Genomic DNA, 12,874 nt, shown 5'->3' with positions numbered 1-12,874 from the left:
GGTAATGCGCGGGTGGGAGGGGGCCTACTCAGTAGTGAGCGCGTCGAGCGCTTTTTTGGTGGGCTTTATGCCTACGAATTAAAACTATATTTTGACATACATTTTGACAAAAAAAATGATAGATATGCTGAGTGATGACTGTGTTACGGCTCAGACACATGCCACTGCAATTTGCGTGCGTCAATACTGGAAAGACAGTGTCATTCATTTATTATGACCGCAAATACCGAGACCTAATTCGAGCAATTGAGACCAAATAAGTTTCCGAACATCCTTATTATATTTTATGAGTATGACAGTCTAAAATCAATGTACAATTGTTAGTACCTGTTCAAGGTAAGTTATGGCCAAGCCATGTTTGATGTCAGCGAGTTTTGGATCGTCAGGTTTCAATTTCACTTCGTAAATCTCTTCCGCTTGTCGATAATGATGTTTCGCCTCTTCATATTTACCCTAAGAGATGTTTAAAATATTTGTAAGTATTATATTATTTAATGTAGAATAATTTTTTGAATAAATTAAATTAGAAAGAATAGACTCTAAGACAATAATATATTAAACCATTATAAAATACATATTTCATGGAAAATATATAAAGATAAACTATTTTTTTTTTATTATTTAACTAATAACTCACGAAAATTGAGAAAGTAACATTCTGACACAATGAACATAGTTTGAAAAGACATCAATAATATATCTTCATCGGCCATGTCCGTCGCTTAGCTGGAGTATGTTATGGACACCACACGGCACCTCCAAGAATCCATGTCGCTCGCCAGAATTCTGGCGTCATACACTTTTACAGATTATTATCAATCAGGCGCGCACACAAAAAAATCGACGCAATCTCAGATGTCACCGCCACCTAAATATGGATGCCTATCTTATGGAATTATGGACACCCAACTGAGCGAGTTACACAAACTGATTTTTATTTTGTGCATTATGTAGGTACTGAATCAAAGGTAAACCAAAAACTACGGATTTAAAATAACACTTAATTCTTCGTTAGCGCTCATTATAATCGGTGGTAAATTTTTCGTATTTTATTTATTATTTAAAGTAGCAAAGTCACGAGTTTTGCCTTTTTCAGCTTAAGCACCAGGACTATTCTGAGCGATCACAAAACTCCAATCAATAACTGATAATTAATGTGCTGTATCGTACAGTTAAATATCACACGATGCGAACCGTCATGTTTGGAGTGATGTTTTTTAACACCGCCCCTCTGACTGTTGAAGCTCAGACACACGACACACACTGCAATTTGCGTGCAGGTCTTACTTGATTCCAATTGCATCCCATTAAAATCTTCAAAAGATATAAAATTCAATTGGAAATTCTACATATAATACGAACACTACTCCGAAAAGTTATATAAGTAGAATTCCTCCCTTCATTTTACACTCTTTTAATTTTGTTAAATGTGACACTCCGAAGCAATGCATGCAAACCTTACTCTTAATTTCTTTTATAGTGTTCTCTGTTCTGTGTTTTCTCTTATAGTTAACTGTCAATTCATGGTGGAACTGCATAATATTATTTGATTAAGGCTATATACCTCACTTGAAGCATGGTCTAAAAAAATCGTGGCGGGTCGCGGGTGCAAATGACGCATGCTGAACGAAATATAAATTGTCATATAAATCCAACATGCGTCCTCTAATGTTCTGTTTATTGTTCAATTAGTAACAATAATAATATGTTCATTGACATGTTTTCCTTTTCAAGTAAATGGGTAACGTTTTTAGCCATCTTTCCACAATTTAAGAATCAACACCACCGTCGCCACCACGAAACAAATTCACGTATTCACACCTCGACGTTCGCTCTCCGAATGCCAGTGAGTCCAAAATTTCATCACGCCTATAGTTGAAAATTATTTTCCGTTTCACTGATGTATCGTCTTAATAATTTGTTTAAAAATTTTATAGTACTTATTCCACTTTATTAATTAAATTTTCGATCGGTTTTGTCCTCCTCAACAGGATATTATCAACTAAACAATAATCTTAAAACAGGCATTTATCATTTTTTGTGTCGAGCGCTGCATTCAGGACTCCGCATTTTCATTCATTCGTGTTGGATTAACTAAAATCATGAATAAAACAAAGAAGTTGTTATACTTCGAGGATCACACAATTTCCAAGTAAAGCTCTATATAAAACGCGATAAATGTGATAGTCTTTTTGATATTTTACCTTCGACGACAATATATTGCAAAATGGCCAAAACGTCGATCTTGAAAATTTAGGTTGTTTAGGTGAACCTCTCACACAGAGATTAAAAGTGAATATTATGTTTGTGGGAAAATCACAACAATTCTGGAAAAACAGTGTCATTCATATTATATGACCGCAAATACTGAGACTTAGTTCGAGCAATTGATATCAAAAAAGTTTCCAAACATCCTTAATATATTTTAAAACAATTTAACATCAATTTACAATTATTTATCAACATGCGTGTTGAATTGAATAAAATAAAGAAGCTGATATGCTTCGAGGATTGCATTGATTCCAAGTAGCGCTCTAAATAGAACGCGATACATGTGATAGTCTTTTGGATTTAACCTTCGACGACAATAATTTATTGCAAAATGGCCAAGATTTCGAACTAAAAATTTAGGACGTTTGGGTGAAACTCTCACGCAGACATGAAAAGTTGACATTAATTTTGTGGGAAAGTCACAACAATAATGCAAAGAAAGTGTCATTCATATATGACCGCAAATCGTAGGACCTAACTCCAGCAATTGAGAACAAAAAGTTTCCTTATATCCTTATTTTATTTTACGAGAATCAAAGATCAATGTACAATTATAACTATTGTTATTACCTGATTATGGTAAGTTGCGGCCAAATCACGTTTGATCTTGGCGAGTTTTGGATCGTATGGTTTCAATTTTACTTCGTACATCTCTAGCGCTTGTCGAAAGTGGAGTTGAGCCTCTTCATATTTATCCTGAAAGATGTTTAAAATATTTGTATCAAGTATATTCATTTTATTGTATATTTAAAAAAAAACATTAAATGAGGAAGAATAGACTTTGAGACAATAATATATTAAACCATTATAAAATACATATATCATGGCAAATATGGAATAATAAACTTTTTTTTTTATTATTTAACAAATAATTTACCAAAATAGAGAAAGTAACATCCTGGCATAATGAACATAGGTAGTTTGAAAAGACATCAAATATATGTTCATCATCATCAGCCATGTTCGTCTTTTAACTGAAGCATTTATGCGTTGACTCATTAGCTCTGGGGCATTCATCAATATAATACAAAGGCCCCTTTATTCGTATACAAAGGCTTCCTATATTATATCAAGCGCGACACCGGTGTCCTGTCTGAAACGGGCCTTACACTTCTACAGCCTGACAACATAAAATGAACCTTTTGAAGTTCGGTTGTGTTCGGCTGTTTTCGGCCAGTAGATGAGCGTCTAAGTGCTTGGCCGTAGTAATTGGGCGGGCGCGGCGCGGCGGCGTCTTGCGAAACTCAAACGTATGACCGTGTGTATTATGCCCCAAAAAAGACACTGTCTACAAACATTTTACACACGGTTATACGTTTGAGTTTCGCAAGACGCCGCCGCGCAACCACTACGTTCTTGCACTAAGAAGGAAACAGCTCGTATCACAGATAGAAAACCGTCAAAGTTACTTTCAATAATATGAATATATTATTAAACTGTTGTCAACAACAAGATCTTGGCGATAACAGAAATTCGCTTTAGTCACGTGTAGAAGATCTTTTGTGTTGTCATTTTCTGAGAAAACCAATCCGGCGAAATTCTTATACAAACATCTGCATATTTACATTCTCACCAACTATTAAACCATAATATAATTATTTAAATATAAATAATAATATTGAATATTTTTTTAAGTACCTATAAGTACCTAACGTCTATTTATTTTCTAATTCCATGGCGTCCAGTTGTCCGGTGCCAAATCGTCCTAGACCCGTTATTTAATACTGGTTAATTATTGAATTTGGAAGGAAATAAATCATTAAACCCACATTATCTCATTACATTAATGAAAAATTTAACAAATTAACAAATTATGACTTAATAAGTGGAAATGACCAGTATACAATATATTAAACATATCGATGACCCAATCACATTTTTTTATAATTTTCAAATAATGTCTTTTATTTGGTATTTTTAGTAAAGTTGTTATTATAACACGCAGACTGTGAAGATCATTTTCTATAGAAATATATCTACCTATCATTATAATTGTCCGGTTTTTTGATCACTTTTAAATATTCAGTCACATTAAAAACAATAATTTCTCGTGCTTGTCTTTGTAAAAGTTTTTTGTAATAAGTACCCCGATCGAGGTGGAGTATTCATTGTAAAACTGTAAATATACTATTGTATTGTTAATTGCAGCGTTTACAGGACCTACTTTTAGCGTACGAAAGTAAGTGTGCTTCTGTGCTGGTCCGTTTTTAAGTTGTTTTGCTAACTACTAGAGTAATTGGCTCTACATGGCAATCTATGACATTATACAAAATAACTTTGTACTGATTTTTATATTGTCACCTCAGATAATGTTTATTAATTCAAGTGCCTCTTTTAGAATTTTAGACAATAATTAGAGTTCACACCCAATTGAACGAGTTACGCAAACCGATTATAAATTTGTACATTATGTAGGTACTGAATAAAAGGTAAACCGAAAACAACGGATTTAAAATAACACCTACTTCTTCGTCAGTTCTCAATTATAATCGATGGCAAATTTTTTGTATCATTTATAGGTCTACCAATATTTCTTAGTAGCAAAATCACCAGTTTTGCCTTTTTGAACTTTTAAGCACCAGAACTATTTTGACCTATCACTAAACTCCAATCAAAAAGTGATAATTAATGTGCTGTATAGTACAGTTAAATATCACACGATGTGAAAGTTTTTAACACGGCCTTTCATGACTATGTTGAGGCGCAGACACACGACACTGCAATTTGTGTGAGTCGAAGCAGGTTCTACTTGATTCCAAATGCAGTCCATTAAAATCTTCAATAGGATATACAAAATTCAATTGGAGATTCTATATAACAATAGATAACACGAAATCTTCTTCGAAAAGTTATATTAGTCGAATTCGTCCCTTTTTTTGAGATTTCGCAAGAGATATTGCACAATATCACTAATGTCAGCACAAGTCCTGGTGCCAATAGACATAAAAATACAAGAACTTACAGGAATATACCAAGGTAAAACTAGCCACATACTTTTTCGACACTATTACCTACAGACAGAACGTACAAAATGCACTACACACAACTTCCACATCCTAGTATCAGACATCTAGAAAATATAGAATACATAGGAACAGTTGACGAAGACACTAAAACAAAACACCACTTCACATGATTGGAGGTTTACACAGATGGCAGTCTAATTAATAACAAAGTAGGGGCAGCTTTCGTAGCATACGAAAATGGAACATTAATAACGCCTAAGTAATTCATATTCAGAAAGTTGTTGTTAGTATTAAGTTGTACTAGCAATAACTCGTAAGTTCTTGGATAAAATTGTATCAAGTATGAAAGGGGAGAGGGTAAAAGTGTGCCACGCAAAAGTATGACTCAATAAGCGCGTTCTAAATGAGGGAGCAGCCTCGCGTGGACGCGAGGCAACTTCGCCATTGATAATATACGTATTTGAGGCAAAATGCTTATTCAGTCAGTACGCGACTCGCCCGGGGCAAACGCACGTGTCGCCACGCCCAAGCGTTGCCACGACCAATCTAATCGTTGTCGGTTTATCGATGCTCAATGGTGCTGCACACGGCTGCTTCGCGTGACGTTAATTTTGTTGCGAGCTGGCCCGCGAGCTACCTCGCGCAGCGATTTTCGCAAAGCGAAAAACCCGAGGCAAATGCTCAAATCTGCTCGTTCAGTCAGTACGCGCTTTATAAGATTTGAATTTAGAATCTTTTGTGCAGTAACCTTAAAGAAGCCCAATTAAAGTAAAATCAATATGAAAATTTGAATCCTCTAAATCGAAATTACAAATAATAGAGCGAAAAGATTAAATTCATATTGCATGAAAGGTAGATAAAAATATAACGGGGGTGAAAGAGATAAAAGAACGACAAAGAGATGAGAAAGCGGAAAGGGTAGCGTGTTTTAGACAAGGACGGATATCTTTTAAATATTAAACAAGCTATAGATATGCCTTTTATATGGTTAACGGCCGTTAGTGTTATAAAGAGAATCATGTACAAATATTATCCAAATATATTGATATAGGTACATAGCGAAATGCAATGGAATAATTTATATCGCATGAAAGGTACATACAAATATTTAACGAGAGTGAAAGAGACGAAATAATGACGACAAGATGAGAAAGTGGAGAGGGAAGTGTGTTTGAAAGGAAATGAAGTAGTCTGAACACATTGTTGAATATGCCTTCAATTAATTCAACAATGTATAGTATTTTAAAAGCATTCAGGTAAAAATTCTTCCAAGAGATACTTTTTCGCGTGAAAAGGGGTGAAATCGTATGTCCCCACCAGGTGGGTGAAGTCTATTTAATATTTACCTAGTAGCTTGAAATTCATAGTTCGTCTACCAAAAATGTTGTTTAGTTCGAATTTCGACCTTCGTGCTAGGAAGCGTTTCCCTTCCAATCACAGAGATTATCAATATAATTTTTTATCGTAAATATTTCACTTTAATAATGTTGACATAAATTTTACTAATCGTTTTATAAATGCTTTTAAAAATTAATAAATATAAAAATCTTAACAACACTGCACATGAATGTACTGAAATATGACTATATTCCAAAACATTAGAGCGAGAGGTTTAAAACTTTACTATTTTATCTAATAAAAATATTTTATGCAGTCATCAACTGCTTAAAATAAATATAAAGGATAATAAGGCTTCAAAATTATATAAATAGATTATCTACAACGTTTAAGGAATGTCCAGGGTTATGCTCTGAAAATAGCATTAAATCTCCATTTTGACTTACGATGTGGGCCGTCAAGTCAAAGATAAACTTACAATTATTGTAAAAAATGTAATAAAATGTGAATTTATTCAATTGCTCCGCGTCTAATTAGTAGGTACATATATTTTATGGTCATATTTATTATTAAAATATAGTTTATTAGGTTTTCTAAGCATCGCCTAAGACATTTTTGACAAATTCATAGTTTTAATATCTTTATATCTATATCTATATTATACCTATAACATCGAGTTTTATACAAATATAAATGTGTATAACTTGAAAACCTTTTTATTTATATCAAAAAGAGCTTCAATATTGGGACAATACCTAAATAAGATTTCACATTTCAAGATTTCTAAAATAATGTACCTCCCACGTAAAACATTCTTTATTTCAATATTTACGAATAACTGACGCGTCTAATTACAAAATTCGACAAGTCCACAATTTGATATTTGCGGACAACAACGTTTTTATGTTTCAAGCTTCAATTATTTGTTTTAACATGAGATTATTTTTTCCGTTGTATTTCTATGTCGAAATTAGAAGCAAATGGTAATTTGTTTCAGCCGATAAACTCATAAATGTAATAAATATAGACAGCATAAAATTGGACGTAGCGCTACTTGAACCTCACTTTTTAATTTATTCCGCATAAGGCACATATTTCCGTGGCACTGTCATGAGTTCATCGGATACTACAGAATAGTCATCAATGGGCGTACGTACGTCCAAAATTCCTTGAAAAACTGTCAAAATGTTCAACATGTACTTAGCACGTAAGAATTATATCTAATTTAATAGGAACTATGTAAGGGAAGGATGGCAACACTGCTCGATATAAAAAGTCAGTCTGGGTCGCGATCTAGAGAGTGAACATCCGCCCCACGACTCGGAAAGTAAAACAAATTCATAATCGAGCATGGAAGTATAAAATGGGATACGGAGTGAAAGGTCATAAATTAAGAGTTGTGAACGATAATAATTATTAATAACGAAACTAAAATTAGTGCATAAAACATTGGAAGTGTAACTAACATGAGTAATCTAAGAATATAAACCGAACAAAATAAACCGAGTTTCATTTAATCCTACCAATAAACACATTTCAATTTAGTTAAACTTTTTTGTGAATCCCGGGTTCCACCAACACCCTGAGCTAGCACAGAGCTCGGGATATCTCACTTGGCGCTTTTTGTAATAAATCGAGACTTAAAATATTTTTTTTCGTATAGTTTTGTCGCGTTTTGTAATTTACAGATCAATACATTTGTGTAAAATGTAACAAAGAATACGTGCGTATTTTTTTCTCGATTTTGACCAAATGTCGACTTATCGCTTTTTTGAATTAGACGCCCCACTATGACACAATATGTAACCTAAATATCTAAAAACTGTAGTTGTTCACGTTTAAAGATGACAGGGTTCCGCGGACCAGTTGAGAATCTCTGGTGTATGCTACGTTGATATGTATCCGCTTTATATTTCGAGCGCTGCATACAAGATACCGCATTTTAAGGGATTTAATCAACATTCGTTTTGGATTACCTAAAAATATGAATAAAATAAAGAAGTTTATATACGTACTTCGCGGATCACACAAATTGCAAGTAGGGCTCTAAACAAAACGCGATACATGTGATAGTCTTTACGATTTTACCTTCAATGACAATATTGTAAACAGTGGCCAAAATTTTGACCGATACAGTTTACGACGTTTAGGTGAAACTCATACACAGACATGAGAAGTGGATATTAAGTTTGTTAGAAAATCACAACAATACTGGAAAGAAAGTGACCGCAAATACTGAGAAATAATTCGAGCAATTTACATAAAACATGTTTCCTAATATCCTTAATTTACTTCACAAAATCTAAGATTAATGTACAATAATTATTATTGTTCGTACCTGTGTATGGTAATTTAAGGCCAAATGGTTTTTTGTGTCAGCAAGTTTTAGATCGTCTGGTTTCAATTTCACTTCGTAAATCTTTAGCGCTTGTTGATGGTAGAGTTCCGCTTCTTCATATTTACCCTGAAAGATGTTTAAAATATATGTATTTTGTTGTTTTTATTTAATAAAACGCAATTTTTTTATAGTACTTATTCCACTTTTAATTAATATATTAGGACCGGTTTCGTTCGCCTCAGTGGGAAAATTAAATGGGATTAAATAAAAACAACAATACAATGCAGTTCCACCATGAATTGACAGTTAACAAAATAAAAGAAATATATGTATTTTATTAAATGTAAAATTTTTCAAATACATTAAATGAGAAAAAATGGATTTTAGACAATAATAAATAAAACCATGATAAAATACATATTATATCATGGCAAATATAGAATAATAAACCGATTTTTTTTATTTTTTACAAATATTTCAGCAAAATTGAGAATGTTACATTCTTATACAATGAACAAATATTGAAAAGACATCAAATATATCTTCACCGGCCATGTCCGTCCCTTAGTTGGAGCACATGGACACCACACGGCATCTCCAAGAATCGTCAGTATTCTTGGATCATATCCTATATATTATTTTTCTAAGAGATATTGGAAAACGCACCAATTTTTTTATTTTAATTCCATGTTGTTGATTAATAAACTATTTCAATCCGTCACCATACATTTTCGCGTCTTGCTGTTCATCTACCTACGACAAAGTAATTTTAATGTCGCTTAATACTTTCTATATAATCGATATTTCATAAATCACAATGATAATTCCACAAAACTATTCAAATCTGTAAGAGGCACATTGGCGTCCTATGAGTTTTAACAAGAAATAAATGGATATTTCCTGACTAATTACTTCAAAATTATAATCTATGAACATAATACTGCAAATCATATCAGCTGTCAAACTAATAGACTAATGATTGTCATTTGTTTTCTTTCGATTATTCATTGCTATTCATTACTAATAATAATAAATTAAATTGCAATAATGTTTCTTCTTATTAATATTGTAAAAAATGACATTACGTATAATTATTCTTTATCAATTGTAATATCGCTTATATATCGTATCACTTATTCTCATATAATATTATTATAATCAATTATTACTATTTTACGCCCATAATTAGCTAGGTACTATAATTAAGTAGTTACTACTATTCCATTTTTATACGTGATACAAAATAATATTACAATATGACAAATGTCTAGGATCTGAGCGTGAGCATGCCCCCTTTGAAAACAAATAACATATAATTTTACACAGAAAAATAATGTTTCAAAAACAAAATGCAAAGTACATCATTGAAAATGTCTAAATCTTTAGGGAGCACACTTACTAATCTTGCACCCCTCGCTAATGGTGCCTGATAGGATTGACACGAGGAAACGGTTCCGATCCAGAATAAATCATGGCTACGATCACGCACATTGGCAGGTAACATGTACCTAAACGATTTTTTTTTAAACGGTAAATGTTCAAACACGCGCGATACAATGATCTTACTCCCTACTTCATTTATCGTTTGTCAATTTATGTGCTACGGCCGTATGTTATAGCTTAACTACTGGGGCATGCCAATAGAAATGGCGTATTTCAAAAAAATACTACCTGATTCTTAGGTCAATAATTATTATAAAGCAAACATTATTCGTAGAATGTTTATCACATTTGAATGCTCAAAGACATAGCTTATAATCAGTATCTTTAGAATTATCTTAAAATGTGTAAATTTTGCCCATTTTTTGAATAATAAAATGCCTAATTCTTGTCAAATTTAGGATCACAGAGATGATCAATATAATTTTTTATTGTAAATATTTCACTAAAATAATGTCGACATAAATTTTATTAATGGTTTTATAAATGCTTTTAAAATTTAATAAATATAAAAAATCTTAATACCACTGCACATGCATGTACTGAAATATGACTATATTCTAAAACATTAGAGCGAGAGGTTTAAAAGAATACTGTTTTATATAATAAGAATACTTTATGCAGTCATCAAATGTTTAAAATAAATATAAAGGATAATATGGCTTCAAAATGATATAAATAGATTGTCTACAATATTTAAGAAATGTCCAGGATCATGCTTTGAATATAACATAAAAGCTCCATTTTGACGTACGCTGAGCATGTGGACCGTTAAGTAGGTATGTTTTGATTTTATTTAATTTGTTATTATTATTAATATTCTATATTCTCTTCTTCTCTCTTGCGAGGATAATATTTGTTATAATGTAAATCGCATGTTGTGTACGTTATGAATTTAGATTTGTTATGTCCACAATGTTTTGTATTCTTAAATAAATAAATAAAAGATAACACGGTATCTACTCCGAAAAGTTATATTAGTCGAATTCCTTCCTTCATTTTGATACTCTTTTAATTTTATGCCAATCCGAAGCAATACATGCGGATTTTACTCTTATTATTAATTAATAGTTAAGTTACAAAAAAATTCTAATAATAGGTAGGTATATAATATGTACGCGCTTTACATTTCGAGCGCTGCATATAAGACGCTTTTTAGGGGATTTAATCTGCATTCGTGTTAAATGTGCCACTCCGAAGCAATGCATGTGAACTTCACTCTTATTAATTATTATGTAAGTGACTAGTCATTGTATATAAATATTATATAGGTATTAAAAGACTACCTTATCCATTTATTGTCTACACTTCGGTTACATGATATATCGTATTACCACACTTCCACATTGTAAAAATATAATGAGACTTATAAGTAAAAAACAATTAGCAGATAATGTATCTATAACGTCACAATGAAAATTTTATATACTTTAATAGACAATAACAACTTTACTGATATCTGATTTTTATTCCTTCATTTCTTTTTGCTACAAAAAGGTTCCCCCTCGTAAAACTCTCGTTATTTCAATATTAACTATGACGCAATATCTACCTTACAGTTTCAAAATACTGTAGTTTTTCACGTCTAAGATTTCAGAGTTCCGCGGGCCAGTTGAAAATCACTGGACTATATTATGCTACATTGATATATACGCGCTTTCAATTTCGAGCGCTGCATACAGGACTTGGCATTTAAGGAAATTTAATCTGCATGCGTGTTAGAATAACGAAAACCATGAATATAATAATGAAGTCTAAATACACAAATTGTACGTAGAGCTCTAACTACATCGCGATAAATGTGGTAGTTTTTTCGATTTTACCTTCGATGTCAATATAGTTGCAAAAACGTCAGCCGTAACAGTTTAGAACGTTTAGTGAAACTCTCACACAGGCATGAGAAGTGGACATAAAGTCCATGGGAAAATCACAACAATACTGGAGAGGCAGTGTCATTCAAATATAACGGTAAATACTAAGACCGAATTCGTGCAATTGAGATCAAAAAGATTTCTTATTGTCCTTATTTTATTTTACAACAATATAAGCTCAATTGACATTTTTCTTGTACCTGACTAGAGGAACATGCGCCCAATCCGTTATAGGTGTATGCGACATTTTGATCGTCTGTTCCCAATTTCACTATGTAAATATCTAGCGCTTGTCGATACTGAAGTTCCGCCTCTTCATATTTACCCTGAAAGTTGTTTAAAGCATTTTTATTATAGTAATTATAGTTTTTTTTTGAATCGGTATATTAAATAAGAAAAAATGGGCTTGAGACAATAATAATTTATTAAACTCTCATAAAATACATATATCATGGCAAATATACAATAAAAAACTATTTTATTATTCAACGAAAAATTCACCAACATTGAAATTGTAATATTCTGACACAGTAAAGAAAATGTGAAGGGACATCAAATATTTTTCTTTGGCTATATCCCTCTGTAAGCTAGAGCACACGGCCACCACACGACACTTCCAATAATCCCTGACGTTTAGTGAAACTCTCACA

This window comes from Rhyacophila brunnea, unplaced genomic scaffold (genome assembly GCF_057557595.1).
Source record: "Rhyacophila brunnea isolate RB1 unplaced genomic scaffold, BYU_Rbru_1.0 scaffold_8, whole genome shotgun sequence".
NCBI lineage: Eukaryota > Metazoa > Arthropoda > Insecta > Trichoptera > Rhyacophilidae > Rhyacophila > Rhyacophila brunnea.
Note: the sequence above shows the minus strand (reverse complement) of the source record.